Source organism: Lissotriton vulgaris, chromosome 4_1, assembly GCF_964263255.1.
Source record: "Lissotriton vulgaris chromosome 4_1, aLisVul1.2, whole genome shotgun sequence".
In the NCBI taxonomy this organism is placed as follows: Eukaryota; Metazoa; Chordata; class Amphibia; order Caudata; family Salamandridae; genus Lissotriton; species Lissotriton vulgaris.
This window is the reverse complement of record NC_141691.1, coordinates 1605076047-1605102395: the sequence shown is the minus strand read 5'-3', so window position 1 is coordinate 1605102395 and position 26349 is coordinate 1605076047. Positions and strand designations below refer to the sequence as shown.

Genomic DNA, 26349 nt, shown 5'->3' with positions numbered 1-26349 from the left:
GGGAAACCAACTGAAAATGTCAGTGTGTGGGTACGGTGCGGCGGTTCTGTAAGCAGGGGCACTTTTAGTGCAGACAGCACTCCTCAGGGTGTGGCGTAATCTATAGTCACCCTACAGCGCAAGAGGGAAGACCGTTTTCGAAAGAATTCAGAACCATTTGCAGTCAGTGGAGCTGCTTCTGAGAGTTCAGTAACCGGTTGGCCTAGTCTGCTAGCGCTGATAAGCAAACAGCTCAAGGGCTTCGCCATATATTAGGACTGCCTAAAAACCTTGTGTTTTCAGCAAAGTACACCAGGATGTTTTCCTACCGTTAGTATCCGTGATCCGGCAAAGTAGAATGGCTTTTCTTGCACAGCTCAAATGTAACTTGGTGCTGATGAATAGCCCTGAGAGAAACCTGCGTGCCTAACATGGAACGCGGGGGCACTATGCATTTATTAAAGCACCACTGCTGCGGCTTGTGTTGGAGCTGCTTTTCAACTTTTGCAGACTGTCCATTACACACTTAGTCCAGTGGCGCCTTGAAGTGTCTTTTCACTCAAATATTAATGAGCGTTTATGGCTTTGGTCAGAAATTAGAATATTTTCTAGCTACTATTCTAACCCCCACTTAAGACCATTTTAGGTAGGCGTAAGGAAAGCATTTTGAGGAGAAAGAACTTTTAGCTGCATTCTTAACTTAGGCTCTTTTGCCTTCCAGCTATTTGAAAACTGAAGTTGCTGAGACCCTTAATAAAGATGTTAAAATGATGAAAGTAAAAGATGCATCAGTAATTTTTTTTGCATTAAAATACCTATTGTAAACAACAAATACTCACTGCCAAATGTGTGTAAATTGATAATAGTCTTCTAGTGAAGCCCTTTTGGGTAATCAAAATAAATGGAGGGTAGTGGTGGAGAGAAAAGTCGCACCTCGTAATACGAACAATTTAAAATGGGCAAAGTGATGCCGATCTTCAAATCAAAATAACTATGAATAATCGTGGTGCCACTCAGGGTAATAGCACACCACACTACCTTGTGTGTGAATACACTACAACAAAAAGTCCTCGCGCTATAACATTATATACAAAATATACCCCACCACTCCCAACATTTAATGCGATTTTTTAAAGTAATGTATAGTTTAAGCAAGTTTTATTAACATATATTTAGTTACTTTGTTGACATGTAACAGATACTAGAAGAAGTCCTAAATGTTCAATGATTTATTAATCTCGTTGGCGTCAATTCCAGTTTTTTTCAAACAGAGACTTATTATGCAAGGACTCAACACTATAAAAGGTGGCGTTTCCAAGTCCTGAACAGGACATCTGTTTTCAGTGAAGTTACAGCCAATTTTCGGTAAAAAAATACAACCAACAGTCGACATGTGTTTCGTCACGACTTTTTCAAGGCTTTAACAGATGCATAAGGTGAGTCAGGTGGTATAGAGTATGAAACACAATGCTAGCTAACGACCGACTTTGGAAGTGTGTTGTTACCCAAATTACAGGGACTTACCATAGTCTGAAGGAAACAGTATACCTTCTTTTGTGGTAACTACTCTTTGAAATCACGATTTTTCTCGAGAAACTTTGACCGTAACAAGTATGCCTCAACTTGCTCGAATTTCTCTAATAAATCGTTGAACATTTATGACTTCTAGTATCTGTGCTACCTGTGAACAAAGAAACTACATATATGTTCATAAAACTTGCTTAAACTATGTATTACATGTTGTGAGTGCCCGGATATGTTTTGTATATAGCCCTTTTGGGTAAAGTAAACATTTACAGTTCGATATGGAATATTAAGTTGTCAGACTTGGAAAGTAGACCTGCATTTTGAGAGGTTACCTTACCTCCCCCCAGCTTTGTAAGCAATATGATGTTATTGAAGCAGGGCCATCTAAAAACAGAATAAGCTTTATTAAAGTGTCTTCCCTGTTGCCTTTAGTAATTTTTTTAAGTTCTTGACTGCAGTAGGTTCTTGTGCCTGGCTTGGGGGAACAGTGTCATTGGTGATGTAATATGTGCGGTCTTAAGCAGTGCTTGGCAGGGGTGCAAAAGCGGTACAACAGGAGGGTGGTGATGGACGGAGCATCTGAATCAATCAAACACTCACACCCAGTCAAAAGATCTGGGTATAATCCATCACCGTTCTTTAGCCTACTCTGCCACCCCAGTTCAGACATGGCTATATGCAAATCAGTCTGACCCTGTGCCTCATGGGAACAGTCCAGCCCGAACTGCCAAGCCATGTCTTCCCTGGACCGGAAACAAGCTTCCGAGGACCGGTTTCTGGCATTCCAGACGTTTTCAGCCCGGCTTGCTTGAATCCAGTGGCAAAGTAAGCAAGGGACTCACGTCTGAGCATACCCTGCCACACTTATGGCGGCCAAAAGTGGTACAAAAGGGGGTGGTGACGGACGGAGCATCTGAATCAATCAAACACTCACACCCAGTCAAAAGATCTGGGTATAATCCGTCACCGTTCTTTAGCCCACTCTGCCACCCCAGTTCAGACATGGCTATATGCAAATCAGTCTGACCCTGTGCCTCATGGGAACAGTCCAGCCCGAACTGCCAAGCCATGTCTTCCCTGGACCGGAAACAAGCTTCCGAGGACCGGTTTCTGGCATTCCAGCCGTCCTTAGCCCGGCTTGCTTGAATCCAGTGGCAAAGTGAGTAAGGGACTCACGTCTGAGCATACCCTGCCACACTTATGGCGGCGAAAAGCGGTACAAAAGGGGGTGGTGATGGACAACAATGCTAGCGAACGACCGTCTGGAGAGCCTCTGGATGTCAAGTTGTCATTGCTTCATTTTGAATCGGCAGGAAAGGTATATTTTATGCTTCAAATAATTAAGAGGATATCAGTGAGAAATCAAAAGTAATTCGAGCAAGTTGTGGCATACTTGTTACGGTCAAAGTTTCTCAAGAAAAGTCGTGAAAATACGAAACAAAGACTTTGGAAGTATGTTGTTAGTTGTTACCCAAATTACAGGGACTTACCATAGTCTGAAGGAAACAGTATACCTTCTTTTGTGGTAACTACTCTTTGAAATCACGATTTTTCTCGAGAAACTTTGACCGTAACAAGTATGCCTCAACTTGCTCGAATTACTCTAATAAATCGTTGAACATTTATGACTTCTAGTATCTGTGCTACCTGTGAACAAAGTAACTACATATATGTTCATAAAATTTGCTTAAACTATGTATTACATGTTGTGAGTGCCCGGATATGTTTTGTGTATAGCCATTTTGGGTAAAGTAAACATTTACAGTTCGATATGGAATATTAAGTTGTCATACTTGGAAAGTAGACCTGCATTTTGAGAGGTTACCTTACCTCCCCCCAGCTTTGTAAGCAATATGATGTTATTGAAGCAGGGCACTGGTTGTTTTTTGCCATCTAAAAACAGAATAAGCTTTATTAAAGTGTCTTCCCTGTTGCCTTTAGTAATTTTTTTAAGTTCTTGACTGCAGTAGGTTAATGTGCCTGGCTTGGGGGAACAGTGTCATTGGTGATGTAATATGTGCGGTCTTAAGCAGTGCTTGGCAGGGGTGCAAATTCTAGTTGACTTTGCTAACTATGAGTGTTGAATTTCTGTATTATTTTTTTTGGTTCAAGACTTTAATTTTGTCACGGATAGTCGCCTAACTATAACCATACTTTAACTTCAGTTTTTTTTCAGTGAATTTCTAGGCTTTTTTCTTTTAATGTAAAGTAATATTTTCTAACCAGATGTAAATCCAACCTCCGACGTACACAACCTTCTGCCGGAGTTGGCCACAGGACCTTATGTTTTGTAAAGGGGAGGGTCCCACGTGCCTCCTCCCCAATTAATGGGTAGTTAGGGGGGGCGGGGGGGGGGGGGGGCTTGGTGGCGTTCCTCCTCAAACGATATTAAGCCCTGGGGACCCCAACTCCTTGGGTCTCTTTTTTTTAATGTAAGCCTAATTTGGCCATTTGGACCCCATCCCCCATGGTCACAATTTACAGTAAAGGGGAGGGGTGCCCTCACAGCCCCTTCCCCGAGTCTTGTTAGGCCCTGGGGACCCCATCCCCCAGGACCATTAGTAACAAAGGGGCGAGGAGCCTGCACTCTTAAAAGTGGATGTCCACCCAGGGCACCTACCATACGCTTGTTGCCAATCGCGGGAGGAGCCCCATGGCCCCAGCTGGCTCCTTTTGTATCAGAAGCCGGCATTTTTCCCGTCGCTGGGGGAAGCTACTAATGCTGCTCTTTCAGGGTGTGAGCAATTTTTTAATCAGTTACCCTACCCGCGAGTCTGCTCACAGCCAGCATGACCATTTTAAAGCTCCTACCACCTGAGAACAGACTGTTCCCGCTTGGTGGGAGATTCTGGAATGACCGGCCGAGCAGGCAGGGAAACCACTGTATCCCGGGGGTTGGCTCCCCAGGACATAGCATGTGAGCCGGCCACGGGGGATGAGGTCCCCTTTCCCATCAGTTGCTCAGGGAGCCCGTGCACCCCTTACCTTAAAGTGATTGGCCTTGGAGTTGGGCTCACCCGGGGCTTTTAATGGTTCAGGGAGGTGAACTAGAACAGCTGAATTTGAGTGTTTTATTGTTTTACAACACTCATTTTTATATTAATACCAGGCCTAACTATAACATCGTTTTGGCCTTTGCTTTTTTGAGTGAATTTCTAGTTTTTTTTTGTGATCTAAATTCTTAGTACCTTACCTAACTACGTAACTTTAACCTTTGGTTTTTTTCCCAGTGAATTGCAGTTTTCTTCTTTTTTTTTGCATGTAAAGTAAGAACGTATTACCTTACCTCTGACTTGATTTAACCTTTGTTTTTTTATGTGATTTTCTGTATTTTTTCCTCATCATATTTACCCAACTCCCTCACTGAGCAGACCTTTTGACGATGCGCAGTAGGGCGTTGGATACAGGGCATGAATGCACGTCCTGTGCCCACCCCCCCCACAAGTGGCCAATACCCAGTTACGTATGACCATGCATGGCGTGCGTTTGGCTTGGCCTGCAGCTAGGCTCTGCAGCCAGGCTCTGCAGCCAACCCCCACTAGGCACAGCCTTTATAAAAAAGAAAGACTCCACTCCTATGGTTCTGCCTGGTGAACCAGGTGGGGATCATTGTGTCCCAATGGACCTGGCCAGTGGGCCCAGGAGCACCGTTGGGCTTGAAATGTGTATTTTTAAATTTATTTTTTGACCACTGCTCCCTACGGGACCTCCCTAGCCCTCTAGGGCAAGGGGGTCAGGATAGCTTCTACCCTGCCCCCTTATATTAATATTTTTTACTTCCATACATTGGGTCTAAGTTCCCTTATAATGTAATGGTGATTGCAACGTTTCTGTCAACGGATCGATCGATTAGTAGAGTGGTACCAGTCAAGTCCTGCTGTAGCGAGATGGCTGAAGGGGGGAATAAACCGTCCAGATATTTCCATTGCTTTGTAACCTTAATTTCTCAAAAACTGCTGATTAGATTTACACCAGATCACAAAAAGCACACTTTCTGAATAAAGATGTAGCTTTCTGTCGCATTTGGTGTAACTTGGTTCATGTGTTTTTTTTCTGTATCTAAAATTCTTATTGGACAATTGCATGTGGAAAATGTGTTGGAAATCTCCCCACCCCCCTTTTTTGTTTTAAACTTTCCAAGAAGGAGCAGAGCTGGATGAAAATTATTTAGAACGTTTTGTGAAGATTCGTTCAACGGCACCAACTTTATTAGCAAGACAAAAAACGTTCTTCTTATGAAAATTATTGACATAATTATAACTATACAGTGGCAACCACCACTTAACTATCTATATCCAAGTGATAAGTTAAATAAGGCACTCATAGGACCTTCGTGCTTCGTATCCAGTGAGCTATCCCACCTTTTTTTTTTGGTTCACCCAGAACCTTTCTGGTGTGTCCAAATTATTACTGGAATTGATAAATACTATTGCTTTACATTTTTTAAAATTTTGTTATGACTGTTTATGTGGGGCTGTGACTGGCATGAGGGGAGGTTGAGGCAGACATAGCTCAATTGTGAAGATTTGATTGTTACGTTTAGGGTCAATTGTAAGGCTATGATTGCAGACAATAGTACCATGTATTGTATATTCAACACTCTATCATAATTGCAAGTTGCATGTTATCATGTCGGCTACAATGAATGTATCACTATTTGCTTTTTATGTTATGTGTTTTCCTGTAAACTGAAAATAAAACAAAAAATGGATGTGCAAGTGCCGTTTTACTTTGGTATATTGCTAAAAATGTATTTTCCCAAACCTCCATATGAAAGTTTAACAGGAATGTTACCTATTCTTCCTGTAGCTTTTTGCGAAGACTCTCCAGTTATACTGCCATTTTTATGTCGAACCTACTACTCGGTGAAAGCTGTCTTGTTGCAGAAGGCCTATTGTCACCTTTCCGAGATCTTACAGTGGGCGTAAATCACACCATTTGCTTACCATTGGTTGGATTTGTCACTCCCGTTTGCTTATTTAATAGCTTGCCTTGTCCAGCTTTGTATTTGTCTCTCCTCCTTACTTATGTGCTGCTATTTCTCACTTTTAGGAAATACATTTTTTTCTTTTTGCTTAAGCTCTCCACGAGAGTGCATATTTTTCTAGCTGTCTAACTCGTGTACATCTTTCACCCCTCACCGCTTTCTGTTGCGCTCTCTCTTGTTGGTGTGCCTCTCTCCCTGCCCTGTGCGTCACTCTTCCTTACCTCTGTAGTTATGTAGTGTTCTCTCTCTTGTGCTCTCCTCCCGACCCACCATGTGCTGCTTTTTCCTTCATCCCCCGAAGCTGCTCCACCACCTCCTTCAATAATCATACTCTTTTAAAAAAACGTTTATGGCGAATTCAAACTGAAATCAATTTTTTAATTTACCAATCCAAATGGCTTTGCCATTTTGGATCAATAAATAAAAAAATATAAGCAAACGGCACACACGTTACTATGGTTGCGTGCGTATGCATTCTAGGGCATGTGCGGTTCAGTGGAAGAAGGTGACTGCCTTCATGTCTTTTTTTATTTTAGTAATGCTCATTGTCTCGATACTGTACAGTACCTTGGGAAGCAGATGGCAAAGCCAATAAATTAGAGGATTGAACTATTGGCTTTTCCAATGATTGTTTGTGTTCTTTTTACAGTGCTTTTTAACTATTTCTGCACATTCCTATAATGTTTAATTATGGCTGTCTAGATTAATGTGACTATGGATATGGCTATTTCTTATCTCGCATGATTTACACGCTTATTTGTTTGGCCATCTTCAGGGTATTTTGTGCAGGTTGTCTTCTAAAATACCAGGATGCAAGTTCGAATCAGTAGTTTTCTTCTGTATCGCATTTACATGATGGTTTCCCTTCACCACATTGAACTAGTTTTTTTGTAGGTGCCTCCAGCAAAAGCCAGCACATTAGTTATCAGATCGGATCATTAGTTTGAGTCTATGTTTTTTTTTCTTCAAATCGTCTTCATCATTTCCTGTATCTATTCTTTTTCTGTAGCATGACCCAGAGAGGTTTAGACAAGAATAACCTTAATAAGGTAAACATCAATGTTTAGAGACATGCAAATTAAGTATTCCTGGAGAATGATGTAGAAGATCTTTGCTTACATTGGCCTGACCTGTGCATAGCAAATTACAATGATTGGCTACCATTAATTATAAATATAGAATTATAGTTAGTATTTAAATATAGCCTTGTGATATTTAAGAAGAAATACTGAAGTTCTCTGAAATTCTTGTTTGTGTTTCAGAATTTCCAAGATTCTTGATGTATTTTCATCTGTAACTAGAATAATTATCTAGTCTTTCAATTTCTTACTCAAAGCAAAACTGAATGCACAGTTTAAGGCAAACAACATTTACACACTTTTGAGCTTAATATGTTATGTAGTGACAATAGCGTATAATAGAAGAGGCTATTAATTTAATAAGTTTGAAATGAAAACCAGAGTACATGAAAATCTCACAATGCAAAACAATAAGTATTGGAGTACAGAATACTCTTCTGTAATAAAGCAGACTGGATGTGTGTATTTAACGTTCGGTCACATACAACAGCATTTTCAACATTTCTGATACTTCTAGTCATCTAAAGCCAATACTGATTCAGAATGCACACAACCTGCTGGTTCAATTTGGATCCTACAAACTATATGTGAAAGGCTATCTGCTCATCAAAGAGTAGAACAGCAAGATTGATTCCCAGTGATACATCAAAACAGTTGTATTTGTAGGCAAGTAGGTTGATCAGATTTACCTTGCTAGTTAATAGGAAGACCAGGATCAACTAAGTAATGAGACAAGTGTGGTTTAATTTCTAGATATATAGCCCCAGACCAGCCGCTTTCTTTCAGGAAGTGTGCAGGCAAATATTTGCCTCTACTCATTGAGTGTCTTTCGTAATCTTATTTGACAATGAAAAATCTAAGACAACAACCTCTTCCTCATCCCATCCCTCACCTTTTCTTTTTCTTTTTTTCCTTCTTTCTGATGGATACCTCTGCTTTCAGATTCTCTTCAGGGCCAACAGGTAGCACTACACATCCTCTCTCTACCACCTTGATATGAAATCATACACCTGATATATGGTGCCACACTGATATCCGTTCCATGCTCTTCTTTCTGGTTCTAGTTATCACAGTTTCTACTTGAAAAGTTTTCAAAAATGTTGTGTGAGACATATTACTGCCCAAGACGTCTGGAGTCTGGTCCCTATCACAACTGCATGCAAAAAATGTCCATCTTGAGCCCCCATGGCATCTCTCTGGTGCCTGGAGCCTTGTTTAAATGTGGCAGGTGCACCCTCATGCACTCTTAAGGCGATCAGGAAACAGTAGGACAAACTTTACCTTGCTGAACACTGTAAGGCGGAGCCATTTAGGTCAAAATCAACCCCCCACCAGAAGTCATTCTCGTTTGCATGGTACATCTGTCTGTCATGTCACTTCCTGACTCTCCTCAATATCGCCTGAGCTGGCACCAGCCCTAGAAAAGAGGTCCATGAATTTGTAGTATAGTCTTCTAATGTAGTGCAAATTGCTGTCTTCACAGATTTTATCGGTCACATATTTTGGGCACCTCTGTTATCTTTTTCTGTGCTTCTAGCCAGCAGTGTCTCAAGGACCTTCAGCCATGCTCCCCTTGACTGCTTTAACACTGGTTCAACTCATGTGAAATTGCTCTCCAACTACTGCGGCACGTCAAATAACGGCTTTCTCCTTCAAACCTAGCCAGACTGCCTTCCCTTCTGGTTCCCTGTACTGGAAGTTGAAGCACATTGACACAATGAACTTTTAGGTCTCCTAATCTGGCAGTGTCTTTTTATATACTGTAAACTCAACTTCCCAATGAGTCTGCTGTATTCATTCATTTTCGGAGATAACATAGTTAACCATGACCAAAATGCCCAAGCCACATATATTGCTTCTTTTTAGGTCTTGCCTAGCGAACGACTATTGTTGTCGGTTTGGTGCGCGAAGGGAGACAAACCATGTGCGCGCACGGACAGGCGATGTGCACGCGCACGGACAGGCGATGTGCGCGCACATGGCGTCTTCTCTCTGCCTCACACGCTCCCACCGCGCGTTTGTTTAAACTGAGTGACTAGTGAAGAAACAATGTAAAATTGTAACGCAGGACACGCGGGTCTGAGTAAAGGAGGCCAAAAAAGAAATTGTGCTAGTTTTGTAGCCGAATTTCAGTTTGCACCAGAATGGGTGATATCCCTGTGGTGCGAGCTTCGCTGCTCCCCACTGCTGTCAGCAACAACTGGTGGAAAGTCAGCCAAAAAGCGGGACCAAAGTGGGCCGAATTCAGACTGCAAAGTTTGCCAAACAATGGAAAGATATTGTACCACGTTCGCTGCACGAAAGCATTGTGGAATTATCCACAGCGACAGTCCGTATTTAATACCTATTCCCTATTCGGCCACACATATCAATGAATGCTAGTGGCATATTTTGAGATAGTCTTGTTTTTAATCCAGTTAGTAATCCAGTTAGTTGGTGTGGAGTCTATCTAGTCAATGACCTGTCTTGTGGGTCAGGTTCAACCATGGGGTGTTCAATAGGAAACTTTTGAGGAAAGGGTGCCTGTGAGGCGGGGTCAGTCTGGGTATATATATTCTTCCTGCTGCGGATTTGCATGTTTCACAGCATTCTGGAAAAAGAGTAGCTTTCCTTGTTGCTAGTCTAAATTATATGCTTTAGTCTGGCCACCTTTGACCAGCATCACGCTGCTCGTCCTCTCTTCACCTGTGACCTCCCCTCCAAGCGACGTAGCACAGCATGCAGGCTTCTCTTTATCAAGCCTCTGGCTCCACCCATGGTGCCTCGAGGCGCATAGGCGCTTTGCTGCCCGGAATCCACAGGTGAGCTCCTATTGCTCACCTTGCTGCTAAAAGTCGCTGAGTGTTCCAGTGATTCTGCATTCCACTGTCCTGGTGGAGCCTCCCAGTCTCAATAGATTCGTTAAGTGTGGCACCATCTTAGACGCAGGGTCTTCAAGTCAGCAGTTCTCTGATCACCGACGGTCAGCATCACAGGGTCCCCTGGGTTTAACCAGCCACTGCAAATAATTTTTATCTATTTATAGGGGTCGAGTGCAGCATTTAGTGGGTCCCAAGGTTTCAGATTGTAGCATGCTAGAGAAGCCCAACCATTTTGGATTGCGTCATAGCTCTGCCCTAGGGCTACTTTTCTGAAACAGAAAAAGCAAGGTTGTCAAGATTTTGTTGAGAGGATATGAGACCTATTCTTTGGGTCCTGGTACATTGGTGTTTACTGTGGAGTATACATGATGTCTGCTATCCTTTAGCATGTGAGTTCCTAGGGCTAAAGGAAACAGTTGCTTACCTAGGTTATGAAAATCCTGGATGATACATATTCTAATGAGATTCCTCCCCTTAAGCCTATCTTTTGGGAGTATTTTACGTGCCAAGCGGTGTGCTGGCATCAATTCAAATATGCTGTTTTTTGTTTGACTTTATTTGTAGAACATGTTTAATTGAGTGAATGTCTCCATCAAAATCAAGTTAAAGTGATTTTCAATTAAATGTAACACAATAAAAATTTTATGTGACGCTTATTCTCATGTGAGTCCAACCTAACTGAAACTGAGATGTTTTTTTCTTAATAAAGAGGTGTGCAAAGAAAACCCCGAAAACAATAGTAGAGCCCACCATGTACAGTGGAACACATCCAACACTATCACTAATGCAGAAGCACCTGGTTTCCATTTTTTGGGGGTTGTTGAAGGCAGGTCATTGCTGGGTGGGGCCCAATGAATGAACCAGGACTGGGCAAACAGAAAAGTTAATCCCTTGACAGCAGTCAGGAACAAGGATTTGCAATGCAATAGGTCGCATATTTGTGAAATTTTAAGCTATTGTCATTGTAAATGACAATGCTTTTTATTTATATGTTTTCAAAACCAACACATAGATAAAAGGTTTGTCATTTACAATGCCAGTAGCTCAAAGTCTCACAAACGCAAGACCTATTGCATTGCAAATGCTTGTTGTAATTAGTTAAGGATGGCAAAGAGGCAGCATGGCAGGTTTTGCATCCCTACTTGACCACCACCAGAAAGGTCACAAGATCTGTGAGCACTGGAGGAGTTGTAAATTTCCATGCTTGTGCACTCTTCACTAGTCTACGGAGACATTGAGCTAATCTTCTGGATGTGCCATTTGATGTCAAAAGGCTGCTCGTTGACAAACCGGTTTCATAATGGCATATTTCAAATAGAATAGAACCACAGCACTGTCCTTGTAGCAGGTTCCCCCCATGCACATCAGTTCTACCAGCAGAAGGTGGTAGGTTTCTACTGATTCTAAGCTTCCCATTAGTATCAGCTTACTGTCTTCACAGCAAGCCCAATAACCATATAAGCTTTTTCGTGGCTACAAAGGCCAGTGCATTTAAACAATAACATCTTCTTCCACTTGACTGATGCTTCAAAACAGCTCTAGTTTGGTGTGAGCTGATCAGTCACCCAGTGGGAGGGCACGTTTCAAACTTATTTAACACCTCCAGGTCCTCCAGGTTAAAGGTGTTATGCCTCCAGGAGTGGGCCTCCTGCACTACTGCCCATGTCCCTGTTTTCTCTTCCCTTCAGGCCAACTATGTAATGATCCTGTCCCTGGAAGTCTTGCTCCTCCTGGCAAAGGGTGCCTCCGCAAAGGATTAGAGGCCAGTAAAGACCAGGAGGCCTTTGCTCACAGAGAATGATTGGGTTTGAAGGGAGAGGGGTGGAGTAATGTGAATTTGAGACTGATGTCCTTTCTCGATGTTGGTTTCCTAAATTTGTTTTTAATAATGAACAAGATCAGTGCTTGTCTTGAGCCAGGGTATTCATTTCTATTTTCATGTGTCTTTTCTGTGGTCCCACAGGAGGTGCTTTTTTTTAATGATTTTTTTTATTACTTATTGAGCAAATGTACAATAGTCTGTGTGACATATCGATCTTTCTTGTATGTATATTAACAAAAAAGAGAATAGAACAAAACAAAAGTGTCAGTTTTAAATATGGCGTTCATCTCCACACCCAACAGTAAATTGAGTTGATCTCTAGAGTCTGCTATTATTATAATTAACATGTTTTTTGGGACTAAATACCTGTCTGGGCTATATGGTTCATGTTGCTTTCCTCCCGCATATATTCTGTGCTGTTCAGCAGTAAGAAGAGGCAGGTTGTTACAAATGGTAGACAGCCCCGTAGTGGCCTCTCATATACTTTTGATTCAATCTGGCTGCTTGCAATGAAAAATATGTTTCAACCTTACCCTTTTTCATGTTTCCATGTCTTGTAACCAGTCCTTCAGTCGTGTGGGGGTACCTATATACCAAAAAATCACAACTCTACATTTAGCTAGTAGCAATACCAGGGGTGTCAATCTCCAGACTGGACATGGAATAGATCGCATGAATCCTAGCAGGTTCGGTGTCTGTGTGTTCAATTATTTTGGTTAGTGTCACATTTCTGCACCGGTGGGCATAGCCATGCCAGATAGATAAAGGCTATTGCATCGCTTACCAATAACACGAAGTATGGAGTCAATTTTGTACAGTATTTCTTGGGTGTAGTGTAAACTATGTAGGAATTTAAAGTGAAATAATTGATGTGTGTATTTAAACAAAATCTGCGCTTCTCAGGTTTTAGCCTATAGTAACTGGGTGATATATGTCTATCTGGCTAATGCGCTTTTGGCTGTCATCAGCCCTGAATTTTAGTAATGAAGTATGTACCTGGCATTTTGATATGTTCATTAGATGATCTGAGTAAAGTGTTGGAATTCCGCTGGTTCCTGTGGATATGTGCTAAATGCATTCTGGACTTTCTTACTCAGCTTGAAATATGTGAATAGATTTAGTGCTTTTGTGGCGTCTCTGGTCTTGTCACAGCAGGTACTCACGGATTGTTTTGGGGTGGATTACTACCTATTTTCAGTACTGCTTTTTAGCCTTAATTTGGCAAACAAGGTGTTGGTGGTGATCATGACTCGGGGACGCAGGACACCCATATTCCGATAGCTGCATATTCTTGTCCTGTGGTTTTCCCTCAAGTATATAAAAATTGCACCCTCAGTACACATAACACTTATTTATTGGGCAATTCTGGACACTACCATCCTGAAGGCTTTTACTTCAAGAAAACAAGTTCAGGGCATTCAGCATATGATCCTGTTGCTTTAGGTGTGATGCATGATAGTTGGGATCGGAAACATTTGCAGATGCATTTCAGCTAATAACTCGTTTACCAAAAACGTGAGCTGTAGAAATTAACCTTATTACAGTTTTTGGGCCTGTGCCAATATTGCACATTTTTGGGGGGTAATCGAGTAGTACTGAGACTGAAAGTTGTGATAATTTACACCAACACCACAGCTCCCAACTATGTAAGGAAAAAGGGTATTCAGTTTCTGCAGCATACTATTAGATGTTTTGGAATGTACCTTGTAACTCTGCATGCTTCTCCTAGGCTCCCGCTTCAGGCCTTACCCGGAACTGGTGCTCCACTCAGCACTTGAATAAAAAAGTATCCAGGAAACCTCCAACCTCTGAGGTCGCCCACCACACACTGTTTTCACCACTCTCTAGAATTATAATTTCAACCACACTTACCCTCTTGGATGGGCAGGTTGGCTGCTCCTTATTGGATGGCATTCTGTAGGATTAAGTGAGGAAATTATCTGCTTTTCCTCGGACTAAAAGATTTTAAGAGTTCTCGACCATATCCAGGAAAGCCCAGGGTGTTCAGCTTGATTGCTGGTTTTGTCTTGGCTTCACCAGGTGCGGTTCAGGACTTGCTATTTCTAGTTCAGAAGGTCCACATGTATCTCCCTTGTGAGGGAAGATCTTCTCTCCATGGAAGGTCTTGGAAGGTCTTCCTCCATAGCCATTAAGAAAGTGAAGAGGCTTCTGACAGGTCTACTGCATCTGTTCTCTCCTGAGACCTTATCCCGGTGCTCCCCAGATTGTAGAATACTTGTTGACCAAAAAGCAGTTTTTGGCATAAAGAGTTTCTGTATTGAAAGTCTTCTATTTGGATGGCCATTCTATCAACTAGGTGCAATCCATTTATACTTTGGTACCTTTCACTGGGTTTCTCACATCTCTTCCCTATTTTTTCTGAAAAGTGGTTTTGGAAACACATCTAAACTAAAACCTTGTTCCCCAAACATTTGTTGTTCATCAACCTATTTATTTAGCTGAGAAGATTGTGCTCCATTTGGAGGTCTGGCATGCCTTGTGCTTTTACTTGGACAGAACCGAAGATGTACATTCTTCTGGCGAGCTTCTGCTATCAACGTTTCTGAAAGATGAACAGCAGGTCGCCCATTGAGAAAAGAGAACCAACGGCGGACTCCAATAACCGCACCTCCTTAGTGTGTTCCCCAAGTGATGGATTGGTAGTATATTGTGAATTGGTGTGCAGAAACAGCTCCAGAACCCGCCGTTGTAGGATGCCAACTGTCAGGCAGATATACAATATTTTGAGACAACTGGAGCGGTGCACTACCAGGTGAGTATACTGTCAATAAAGAAGCTTGATCAGTGTCTTTGTTGCAAGATTATATGTCTTTAGTTCAAACAGTCCATGCAAAGCATCAGCCAACGTGTTTCGTTCCATTTTTGAACGACGTCTGGGCAAGCATGAAGATATGCAAGTGATGGCAAGCATTGCTTCTATTCGGAATGCTTTTTTGTAGCTCAATCTGGTCCGGGCCCTGATATTATAGATGAAGGCCAAAATAGTTGGTTGCTGGACTATGTCAATTTGCGTGGGCTTCCTTGATAAGAGATTTTCCATGAGTCTAGACAAAGCTGCGCCTGACTTCAGGAACATCAGACGGGCTCTTATCAAGGATGCCCACGCCAATTGACACAGCATATCTTCAAGCTTCATGCTTACCCTGACGAAGTTCAAAAATTTAATGAAACGCGTTGGCTGATGGTTTGCATGGACTGTTTGAAATAAAGACTTCTATTTTTGCAACTGAGACACTGATCAAGCTTCTTTATTGAAATTGTACTCACCTGGTAGTGTACTGCTCCAGTGGTTTCAAAACAGGTCGCCCATTGTTAAACTTCACATGGAGCAGGCTTCTTCCTGTTATCTATGCCGCCTGTTGACTGTGGGTTAAAAAAGAAGCACCAAATAATTCCTTTTTAGGTCTATGCAAGATGTTTGTTGAAGACCTCTTGGGGACATTCAGAAAGCTTTCTTGGGGATGCTTTCTGCTTGTTGCTTGCCACTGCCTGTGTGGTTTGTAACTCACATTTTCTAGCGTTCTGTTTACTGGCTCAATGTTGTTTTAGGCAGTCCAGGATGAGTTAGCCCCGCCTAAGGAGCAAATCCTTATCACGCCAAGTCCCCTTGTATTATTCCACCAGTGATCCTTTCTGTAAACAGGAGTGTGAATCTTGCTCTTATCTTTTCATATATGCTGTTCATTCAAGGACATGGGCAAATGTCCGGCTCTGTCTTCTGAGGGAGCTTGCTGTTTACTTTTCTTTCTCAGACTTCAAAGGGAGAGAATTTATGTGATAACTTAGCTGGATTCTGGGGGTGGGGCAGTTTTTTCCCTTTGTACAGCATTTAAATGAACTGTGCAAGTATTTCAGAATATATCAGAAGTAGGAATGCACAAATGAAGCACATTTTTAACTAATTCTGAAATTTGTTGGTAACAAATGCTTTAACATGATCAAATCAATACACTAGGTGATGCCATTTCCACACATTATCATTTGTGAGATGAATAGGTTTTTTTTATCAGTAAAACTGTAGTCAGTGCAAATGTAATGGTCATTTCAATTGAACATGTGTTGTCTTTAATGGCAGTGTGCTACCACACCATGCATATTCCACTCTATGGCACTGCACTCTACTCTGCACCACTCCACGCCACTGTACTCCACTCTGCACCACTTCACTCCACTCTGCACCACTTTACACCTCTCTAAGCCAATGCACTATCGGGCCCTCTGCTCTGCACCACTGCACTCTTCTCTACTGCACTCTACAACACTCCAGTCTAGTCCATTCCAATCTACTCTGCACAACTCCAAACCACATGGCACTCTGCGTCTCTGCACTCTATGCCAATTCACTGTATGCCACTCTAATCTACTCTGCAATCTATGCCACTGCACTCCATCCTGCACTACTCCACTCCATCTTGCACTACTCCACTCCATCCTGCACTACTCCACTCTGCACTACTCCACTCCATCCTGCACTACTCCACTCCATCCTGCACTACTCCACTCTATCCTGCACCACTCCACTCTATCCTGCACCGCTCCACTCTATCCTGCACCGCTCCACTCTATCCTGCACCGCTCCACTCTATCCTGCACCGCTCCACTCTATCCTGCACCGCTCCACTCTATCCTGCACCGCTCCACTCTATCCTGCACCGCTCCACTCTATCCTGCACCGCTCCACTCTATCCTGCACCGCTCCACTCTATCCTGCACCGCTCCACTCTATCCTGCACCGCTCCACTCTATCCTGCACCGCTCCACTCTATCCTGCACCGCTCCACTCTATCCTGCACCGCTCCACTCTATCCGGCACCGCTCCACTCTATCCGGCACCGCTCCACTCTATCCGGCACCGCTCCACTCTATCCGGCACCGCTCCACTCTATCCGGCACCGCTCCACTCTATCCGGCACCGCTCCACTCTATCCGGCACCGCTCCACTCTATCCGGCACCGCTCCACTCTATCCTGCACCTCTCCACTCTATCCTGCACCTCTCCACTCTATCCTGCACCTCTCCACTCTATCCTGCACCTCTCCACTCTATCCTGCACCTCTCCACTCTATCCTGCACCGCTCCACTCTACCCTGCACCGCTCCACTCTACCCTGCACCTCTCTACTCTGCACCCAAATGCACTGTCACCATACTATGCCACTGCACTTGATACTGTATGCTGCACTCTATGCCAATGCACTACACCACTCTACACCACTGGACTCTACTGTGCAACACTGCACTTTCCATCACTAATGTCTGTGCCACTCTACATTACTGCACTCTATGCCACTTTTCTCTGCATCACTGCACTCTACTCCACTGCACACTCACTCTACACCACTGCTCCCTATGCCACTACATTCTACTATGCACCACTCAAGTCAATGCTACTGCATTCTGTGATACTTTATTGTACTTTGGTGAACTCTACGCCACTGCACTTTAACTTTCTGCGTCACTATCCTCTGCAACACTATACGCCAATGCACTCTACACCAGTCCACTCCACGCCCCTCTAATCCATGCCCCTCTACTCTGCACCCCTCTGCACCCCTCTTCTCCGCGCCACTCTACGCCACTGCAGTCTATACCACTGCACTCTCACTCTACTCTGCGCTACTTCATTCTACGCCAATGCAGTCTACGCTACTGCACTCTATGCCTCTCTACTCTGCAACCCTACATTCTACTATGCACCACACCAATGCATTCTGTGATGCTGCATTGTACGTTGGTGAACTCCATCCTGCTGCACTTTACATTCTGCATCAGTATACTCTGCAACACTATACGTCAATACACTCTACACCAGTCCACTCTACTCTGCGCCACTCTGTGTCCCTCGACTCTGCGTCCCTCGACGTCATTTCAGTCTATAACCCTGCACTAATTTATTCAATGCAAATGCACTCTGCACCACTGCACTCTACGCCACTCTGCTCTGAATCACTCCACTCAACTCCTCTGGCACTCTTCACCACCTCACTACATTCTACCCTGCATAACTCTACGCCACTCTTCTCTGCAACACTGCACTTTACTATGCAACACACTAATCTACAGCACTCAATTATACACCATTAAATTCTATGCCGTTGCAGTCTACAACCTCACACGCCTCTAACTTTTAGCCATGCTGAACAGCAGCCATGCTGGTGTACAACATGTCTAAAACACATTGGCAAAGCCAATAGGTCTTGCATACACGAGATCTATTGGCTTAGCCAATGCTTATTTTATGAAGAACAAGGATGAGTGTGTGCATATGCGCAGCGGTCGGTGCGCAGGATGCATACATGAGCGGTGCAAGCTCTCAAACCTCTGATTTGCCTATTGAAGCTCATGGGTACCTCAGGGTACCTACAACTTTGAGAAAGGGAAAGAGCTGGCGGACTAAAAGTAATAAGTCAGTATGAGATGGTTTCTTTATAATGAATTAACTTTTTTGTTAAAATTTGTACTAGAAAGCATTTGGGTTTTCCTAAAATCAAACGTATGCTGTTTATTTATCAAGTTAAATTGAGATTTTGTACTTTTTTCTACTCTCTGGCTTAGGCCATTCAGGATGGGCCAGACGCTTCATAGAATGAAGGCAGCTGTGCAGAGTGAAAGGGTAATGTAGTGATAGATGCACGGCAATGAATCCAGCTCTGGAAGTGTACATAATGAATTCCTCTGGCGGCTTAATCTAAAACAGTTGCAGTACTTTTGTATTTAGCCATTATTACAAGCCTTGCAACCCACAGAGGATGTTTTGTAGGAAGAATAAAATGTGCATAGTTCGTGCAAATACAGAGGGCATTCGGCAGCTCCAAATTTCTTCGCATCAAAGTGGTTATCAGCAATTTTTTTGCCAGGAAATGGGTGGCATGGTGCCCTTGGAATTACCTTTTTGGGAATGTCAAATTCCGATTTTAACCCAGCCCCTATGGAGAAATAACAATAATCTTATCACTTATTTTAAAGTTGTGATACGTTCTTTGTTTAGTGCACACAATCATCCAGGGGCTAGGATATATGACCATAAATTCCCACCCAGTGGAACACGCTATTCTTTTTGTCAGCCAGTACACACCTGCTCAATACCAGAGGGGGCAAGATTCAGAAAATGGGTGGTAGACGAGATATGCCGGATCATTTAGGGCAACAGAATACAGTGCTTTAAATTTTGTACCACCCAAAAATTCCTCTTCAATTGCCCTTTAGTAGGTTTTAATATGCCTGTCGTGACACCAGGTTTTTTGCACCACAAAGTAAGATTTTTTTAATGTGCGCTATAAATGCAATCCTCCGTCGTTGAAATAGCCATTCTCTCCATCACCTATCTAATCTTGTTGAAATCGAATGGCCTCATGTCTTAAAGTTATAGAAGTATGCTTTTCATGCGTCCTTGCCAGTAGTATAACATTCCTCTTAAAGACCAGCACAGACTCCTTTAATTTATGTTCGAAGAGAAAAGTTGGAGGAAATCGGGAACATTGACCTGCCTGTACGTTGCACATTATTCCACTGAAACCCAGAGCAGTCTAATTAGCTCCATGTGTATTTTAGTTGAGGCCTCCACAGTATTGCAGTTAGAACTGGTATCACCGTGACCAGATATCACTACAGTCCTAGTCCAATTCATGAATGGAGCAAGGTCTGCCTTCTTAAGAAAAGTGCCTTTGTGGGAATTTTCAACAATGCTCCAAGTGCCAGTCTCTAGCAAATTAGCAGAAGACTGCTTGATCATTTCCAACATGTGTTGCTTCAAATGTCTAGGAATCTCTCTAAGGACAGATCCGTTGCCTGTCATGATCTCTTAGAGGTCAAAGGCAAATTTTAACAACTTTGCTTTATATTGTATTTTTTTGTGTCCAGCTAAATCTTTAAAGTGATGACGTTAATTGAATTAATTTATATTTCATGAACTAGGAAGGCGTTTATCCAATTTTTATATTAATAGGTTTACGTCTTCCATAAATTAGAAGTTTGCGAAGATCAGCATAGCCTTGTCTGTCTCCTATTGCTCAAAAGCTAACAACTGCCTAGGTTAGACTACGGTGCCTCAAAATTATGAATTATGAATGTTGTATTTAAAATGACGATTTGAAATATTTGTGCAGCGCTATTTTGCCTTTTGCATAAGTGCACTGAAACACACACTAGGACCATACTGAAAACTATAGAGTGCTATAAAAGTCACTGTTACCGTAAAATTGGGTTGTTTATAAAACGCGGTGCGCAGCTATGGGGCATTCAGCCAGGAGAATCGGCTTCTTTGTTTCCTTCTCTGTCCCTATAGCTAAATGACAAACTCTGTGATGCCTATTTGGTTCGGAATATATTCACAATTTGGTTGTTTCTCAGCATGCAATCTCTAAATGTAAAACCCTACGATTTTGGGGTAAGGGAACGTTTTTATTTCAGTTTGAAAGCAGGGCATTTGAGTTCAGATTATAATCACAAAATTGCAGGTTGTCTCACAAAGTTAGTTTTTTGCTGTGATTTGCTAATCCAAGATATTACCTGCCGGTTGAGTAAAACATATAAGGTGAAATGTGAGAGGATTTTCTCTTTTAAAAAACTAATGTTCGAGGCATATGGGCTGCAGATGGTACATTATGAATAGATCGCCATCTGGTGTTGGGCTCGGATGATTGCACTTGTTTTTCTCTTTGAGAGTCTTTTGTCTCTTGGTGACTCCTCCTTTGGTTGGTAGTGCGCATGGGCATCGGCTCCATCCTTAGATTGTTTTTTTCCGCCATCGGGTTCGGATGAGGATTGAAGCGCTCCAGATCGACTTCGGAAAGAAGTGACTTTTCGGCGCGTATTCCCTTTCCAATTCGACGGTATTGTTATCGAACGCGACTTCATTTCCATTCCGACGCGTTTCGACTCCAACATCGAAGAAAAACTTTGATCTACGTCAACGAACAGGAGGCCTTTCTCGACGTGGTCAAGCCCGGAGTCCATGGAAAGGACTCCATTTAAGAAATGTCCAACGTGTGGTGCTAAGTTCCCACACAAGGACCTACACGAGGTGTGCAACCTCTGCCTATCGCCTGAACACGAATCCAGGGACTGCGAAGCCTGCACAGCATTCTCCTCCAAGTCGATGATTAGAAACCGTCGAGCTCGAAGACACGAGGTTTCCAGAATGCAGTCGCAGGCGATCCCGGAGCTGTTCGAAGATCAGCACCTCGATGAAGAGGAGGATCATGAAGATCAGTCGGGGTCGGAAGGGGACGAGTCGGATGTCGAGGAACTCGACGTGCAACAAACCGTGAGTGACGACGTCCCCTTACCAAAAAACCGACCCCGTGTGGTAACGACCCCGCCTTCGAGCCCGGTCAAACCGCAGAAAAAAGTTTGACGTCCCGCCTTCGGGCCCGGCAACGAAACTGAAAGTGAAACCGAAACTCTCGATCTCACACCATGTCGGATCCGAGAAGCGGTGGACATCGACTTCGACGCCGAAGCTTCATGCAAGGGAAAGCTCGGCATCGAAACATTCCATGTCGAAACCGAAACATGATTCGACGTCGAAGACTCACTCGACGCCGAAAAAATCAGAATCGAGCTAACACTCGGTGCCAAAAACACCGAAAATTGACGATCGAAAACAAAGGCACCTTTCGGAACCAAAGGCTTCGGTACCGACACAGGAGCAGCAAACAGATCCCAAACAAAAGATTTTGTTTATCGATCCACAGACTGGCAAAGTAGTGACAAAGAAGAGGAAGAATGAACAGATAGAAGACAAACCTCTTCCTTCTAAAAAGAGAACACTGGGGACAAATACAACTCCTCCTACTTCTCCTCGACCTAAAGTCACACCCTCTTCTCCTATTCCTCACACTATGCCAAATATTCCTCCACCTTCTACACCAAGACCATCTACACCTCAGTCAGATGTAGACAGTGATACAGGGGAGGGAGAACCTCAAGGGGATGATGACACTATCCCAGATGAGGATGATCCATGGGAAAATTATGACGCAGGGTCAGATGATGACAACGACCCAGAGTTATATCCCTCAAAGCCTTCACCACCTGATAACACAGGGTTTGTACAGCTCATTAATAGGGCAGCACAATATCATAAGGTAGATCTACATACAGAACCTCAGGTAGAGGATTTCCTATTAGAGACACTACCTACTGCACAAAGAACATCAGGTACTCTACCTATGCTGAAGGGTCTTCTCAGTCACACAGCAGCCATATTCAAAGACCCAGTGAGGGCTAGGGTGTTAAACCCAAGAATTGATAAAAAATATAAGGCGGCTCCAAAGGATCCAATATTTATCAAAGGGCAGGTACCTCTGGACTCGCTTGTAGTTTCAAACGCTCGCAAGAGAGCGAACTCATTATCTACAGGAGAGGCCCCTCCACCTGATAAAGAGTCAAAATTAATAGATGCATCAGGCAAAAGAGTGGCATCGCAAGCGGCAAATAGCTGGCGTATAGCCAATACACAAGCGCTACTTGCACGTTATGACAGGGCACATTATGATGAGTTAGAAAAACTCATCACACATCTCCCCAAAGAACATCAGAAGAGAGCAGATCAGCTAATACAGGAAGGAAAGATAATAACTAACACTTCCATTAAGTGCGCCCTAGACGCGGCAGACACTGCAGCAAGATCCATCAACACCAGTGTCATGTTAAGGACACATGCATGGCTTAGAGTCTCAGGGTTCAAACAAGAAGTACAAACATCTTTATTGAACCAACCCTTTGATCAAAAGACACTTTTCGGCTCAAGCACAGATGAGACCTTAGAAAAGATGAAAAAGGACACAGAAACGGCTAAGTCAATGGGAGCATTACAACAGCCAACACAAAGGGGTTCCTTTCGTAGATCCACCTATAGAGGGGGCTCAAAAAGTACAGGAACAAGTCAGCAATCCACCTCTTTTACGCCAACGTCACCCAGAGGTAATTCAAGAGGTAGTTACAGAGGTAACAACAACAAGGGTAGGGGTCGCGGAAATAATAACAACCGCAACTCCCCAACCCCAAAACAGTGACTAAATACAACTTCCCCCAGACCACATAACACCGGTCGGGGGACGTCTAGCACAGTTCCTACCTGTCTGGGAAAACATCACATCAGACAAGTGGGTGAGACAAATTATCCAACATGGTTATTGCCTAGAACTCACTGCTACCCCACCAAACATCCCCCCCAAACAGCGTCCAATGAGTCAAGACCATCTGACATTGTTAAAGGAAGAAGTACTATCACTACTACAAAAGCATGCCATAGAGAAGGTTCCAAAACATCAACAAGGGACAGGAGTATACTCTCTATACTTATAATCCCCAAAAAAGACGGGTCCCTAAGACCGATCTTGGACCTCAGACCTCTCAATGCATACATAAATTCGGAACATTTCCACATGGTCACGCTCCAACAAGTACTTCCTTTACTGAAGAAAGGGGACTTTCTTTCTACACTGGATCTAAAAGACGCTTACTTTCACATCCCAATTCACAAAGCCCACAGAAAATACCTAAGGTTTGTAGTGGAAGGACAACATTATCAATTCAAAGTCCTTCCGTTTGGTGTCACAACAGCACCAAGAGTGTTCACAAAATGCCTAGCTGTGGTGGCAGCACACCTAAGAAGACCACAAATACATGTCTTCCCTTACTTAGACGATTGGTTAATAAAGGCCAAGTCACAAGAAGAATGCCTTCACAACACACAGAAGACAATTCAATTGCTGCACCACCTAGGGTTTACGGTGAACTACAAAAAATCACACCTACAACCAAACAAAATTCAACAATTCCTGGGGGCTACTATAGACACAGAAAGAGCCAAAGCATACCCCAATCCAATCAGGATACAGACAATGGTCAAGTTAATACAAAGATTTCAACCACAACACTCACTACCAGCACGAGTGTTTATGCAGCTGTTACGCATGATGTCCTCCTGCATACTACTAATACCACATGCTAGACTACAAATGCGTCCACTACAGGAGTGTCTAGCGACACAGTGGAATCAGGCTCAAGGTCAGATTACAGATCTGGTGTTGGTAGACGACCGTACGCATCGCTCTCTGAAGTGGTGGAACACAACAAACATTTCCAAAGGACGGTCGTTCCTAGAACCGATTCCACAAGCGATACTGACAGCGGACGCATCGCTCTCCGGATGGGGAGCGCACATGGACAAATACACAGTGCAGGGGAAATGGAGTGTGCAGCAAAAGAAACTGCACATCAACTACTTGGAACTACTAGCAGTATTTCTAGCACTAAAAGCTTTCCAGATGCAAATAACAAACAAGACAGTCCTGATCAGAACAGACAACATGACTGCAATGTATTATATTCAAAAACAGGGGGGGACACACTCTCTCCAACTATCCAGACTAGCACAGGACATTTGGAGATGGGCCTTTCCTCAAAAGATCTATCTGTTAGCAGAACACCTACCAGGAGTTCAAAATCAGATAGCAGACATCCTAAGCAGAGAGTCAGAACAAGTACACGAATGGGAACTGCACAACCAAATACTGCAGCCATTCTTCCAAAGATGGGGACAACCAGAGATAGATCTGTTTGCCAATCATCAGAACGCAAAATGCCAAAACTTCGCATCCAGGTACCCACACCACAAGTCCCAGGGCAATGCACTATGGATAAATTGGTCCAACAAATTTGCTTACGCTTTTCCCCCTCTTCCACTAATTCCGTTAGTGGTTCGGAAACTGCAACAGCACTCAATGACAATGATACTAGTAGCACCCACGTGGGCAAGACAGCCGTGGTTCACCACGCTACTGCAACTCTCACAGGTGCCACATCAAAAGCTAAGATTATTACCCATGCACCTTACAAAGAACCATGGAGAAATAATGCACCCAGATCCCAAACAATTGAACCTAGCGATCTGGCTCCTGAGAACATAGAGTTTGGATACTTCGATTTACCTCCAGAATGTATGGAAATCATTAAACAAGCAAGACGTCCTACCACCAGAGCATGCTATGCAGCAAAATGGAAAAGGTTTGCTGTATACTGTAACAGTAACCACATCAACCCTCTGGACGCATCTACTAAACAGATTATTGCCGCTCGAGCTGCGTGTGCAGTGTTGTTCTGTGCTTGTAGACGCTTTGGGGGCAAGAACTGCTGCGGAGCCCTCTAATTTGCCTATCCTGCGACCTGGGAGCACATCGGCTCGGTCACCTCGGCAGGGGGAGAGCCTGAACTGCAATCTGCCTTGGGAGCGGGACTGCGAGGTCCAGAAGTGCTAGCGCCGTCCACCGCGCGCACCTGGTTCCTCTTCCCGCCCCCTTCTCCCTCCGACCTGCCTGGTAACCTTTAAAACTCCTTGCGACCCCCGTTGGCGCGGGTGCCGCTCGAGCTGCGTGTGGAGTGTTGTTCTGTGCTTGTAGACGCTTTGGGGGCAAGAACTGCTGCGGAGCCCTCTAATTTGCCTATCCTGCGACCTGGGAGCACATCGGCTCGGTCACCTCGGCAGGGGGAGAGCCTGAACTGCAATCTGCCTTGGGAGCGGGACTGCGAGGTCCAGAAGTGCTAGCCCCGTCCACCGCGCGCACCTGGTTCCTCTTCCCGCCCCCTTCTCCCTCCGACCTGCCTGGAAACCTTTAAAACTCCTCGCGGCCCCCGCTGGCGCGGGTGCCGCTCGAGCTGCGTGTGGAGTGTTGTTCTGTGCTTGTAGACGCTTTGGGGGCAAGAACTGCTGCGGAGCCCTCTAATTTGCCTATCCTGCGACCTGGGAGCACATCGGCTCGGTCACCTCGGCAGGGGGAGAGCCTGAACTGCAATCTGCCTTGGGAGCGGGACTGCGAGGTCCAGAAGTGCTAGCGCCGTCCACCGCGCGCACCTGGTTCCTCTTCCCGCCCCCTTCTCTCCTCCTCTATTTTAACCACGCCTGGAACGCGTACGCGGGACGCGCGCCGACGAAGAAGCGGGCGAAGACCGGGCCAAGAGCGGGCCCGTTTGTGCCCGTTCGTGACCGGTAGTGACCGGACCGGGCTACCCCCCTAAATCTTCCTGCTGCCTGATTTCCTGTGGATCATGGTCGGACGCGAAACCAGGA

The 26349-nt window shown here is 44.0% G+C and overlaps 1 protein-coding gene across 3 annotated transcripts in view; it reads left to right on the top strand.

The window, feature by feature from the left end:
• Nucleotides 1-26349, top strand: part of NCOA2 (nuclear receptor coactivator 2) — a 768019-nt gene that overhangs the window by 11188 nt on the left and 730482 nt on the right. For 2 of the 3 annotated variants that reach the window (XM_086965859.1, XM_086965857.1), the window contains exon 1: nucleotides 1235-1415. The exons of the other annotated variant lie outside the window; for it this stretch is intronic. The gene's annotated coding sequence lies outside the window, so the exon portion shown is untranslated. Of the gene's footprint in view, nucleotides 1-1234; nucleotides 1416-26349 lie in introns of those variants that run through there. 3 annotated transcript variants of the gene reach the window in all.